This window comes from Mustela lutreola, chromosome 10, assembly GCF_030435805.1.
Source record: "Mustela lutreola isolate mMusLut2 chromosome 10, mMusLut2.pri, whole genome shotgun sequence".
Lineage (NCBI taxonomy): Eukaryota > Metazoa > Chordata > Mammalia > Carnivora > Mustelidae > Mustela > Mustela lutreola.
The window spans coordinates 46,708-48,672 of NC_081299.1; the positions used below are offsets into that span (position 1 = coordinate 46,708).

Here is a 1,965-nt window from a genome sequence, read left to right on the forward strand (position 1 = left end):
CTTGTTGGTGACTGAGCTCACAGCAGGCACCCAGTGAATGCTTGCTAAGACACAGCGTAGGCAGATGGGGGCACAAGTGCAAACCCACCGGTGGGCACTGAGGAATCCCAACAGGACCTGCATCTAGACGGAGCCAGTGCCCACATTTTACAAACACCAGCACAAAAATAGCCATTTAAAACCAAGGCAGGAACCACATATAACCCAGAGGGTTCCATTCTCCTCGAGGCTGAGCTAGCCGCCACAGCCAAGGCCTCTGGGGGTCTGACAGGTGGCTGGGCACACCCTTGACCCTGAAGCCCCATGGGACTGGGAGGGAAGATCCAGCCAGGCCCATTCTGGCTCCAAGGTGGCTGCAGGGCCACTCCCAGCCCCACCAAGATGTGTCTGTTTAGAACCAGGGAGGAAACCTTTTCTCTCGACTGTTCTTTTTAAAAATGATTGCCAGCATTGATACAGAAAAACATCTGACATAAAACGAGCTGTTCACAGCTGCCAATGACCCAGAAGTTATCAAAATGTAGTGATCACAAAGAGAAGAACTTGTGTCCCCAGGCAGGCCTCCCGTAAGCAGGTGTGGCTGGGGTTCCTGGACATCTGGGCCTCACAGTCTCCCTCAGAGGGGACAGAAGAAGGAACCTGCTCTGATGGCTCCACTGGCAGCATCCCCTGATGGAAACCGGGGGCAGCCCCTCATGTGTTCCTGGTGTCCTGGTGATTCTTGGGCACGGCCATGTCTCTCAGCTTCTTCATGATGGGGGAGGGGGCGGTGGGTAGCCCAGCAGCTGTGGATTCCACAGGTCCTCCAGGGACAGCCCAGCATCTGCAGGTCCCACAGGTCCTGCAGGGGACAGCGCGGCAGCCACAAGTCCCACAGGTCCTCTAAGGAACAGCCTGGCAGCTGTGGATTCCATAGGTCCTCCAGGGAACAGCACAGCAGCCACAGGTCCCACAGGTCCTCTAAGGGACAGCCCAGCAGCTGTGGGTACCACAGGTCCTCCAGGGCACATCTAGCCACTGCAGGTCCCACAGGTCCTCCGGGGACAGCATCTTGGTGAGTTTGTGATCCAGCAGGTACCCGCTCAGGTGGCTCTTGTCATGCCACATGGCCTCCATCTCATTGGCCAGGTCAACCCCCATCGCATGGTGATGGGCCAAGGTCAGTCAGTGAACCTCTACCACCAATACCCTAAAAAAGGCCCCCATGTAGTAAATGCTGCCCTGATCCCTGGGGATGTGGGCCTGGGACTACGGCTGGCACTTATAGCTGAAGTCCTTGCAAGCTGCCCAGTAGAAACTGGGGTACAGGGTGACAAAGAGGGGGACAGGATCTCCACACCCATGTGGTCACAGAACTTCAGGTCTACGCCTCCACACCAAGTCGTCCACCTCACGAAGGAAGTGCTGCTCGCAGAAGCAGCTGACCATCACCATGTGCCGCATGGACACATCCTGCCAGTGCGGGGCATCACAGACCTCGAGGACCACCACCCTCCAGCCCTCCTGGTGGGGACACAAGGGCCCGGCAGTCAGCTGGTCGGTGAAGATGTAGCAGGTGACCCTGTATCTCACCATGAAGACCACTATCTTTCAGCCCTCCCGGACAGGCACACGGGCGGGGCAGCCGGCTGGTCGATGAAGACATAGTAGGTAACCCTGTGGCCACCATGAGGACCACCAACATCTGGCTCTCCCAGAGGGGCACATGGGCCCGGCAGCCAGCTGGTCAGTGAAAATGTAGTAGGTGACACTGTGTCCCACCATGAAGGGCTTCTCCGCTGTCTGCAAGAACAGGTGCAGGAAGTTATAGGGAAGGGACAGGGTGTGAGGAGGTTCACTGCCAGAGGCTGGCAGCAGGACCCCAGAGCTGGGGGCCGTGAACATGTACACCTTCTTCAAGAGGGCAGGCTCTGGGCTGTTTTAAGCAACAGTCACTCTCCCAGCCTGTCCTGAGTGAGTCTGCCC

At 57.6% G+C, this 1,965-nt stretch overlaps 1 pseudogene; it reads right to left on the reverse strand.

The window, feature by feature from the left end:
• Nucleotides 1-423: 423 nt before the first annotated feature.
• Nucleotides 424-1,588, reverse strand: LOC131809221 (histo-blood group ABO system transferase-like; annotated as a pseudogene).
• Nucleotides 1,589-1,965: the final 377 nt, after the last annotated feature.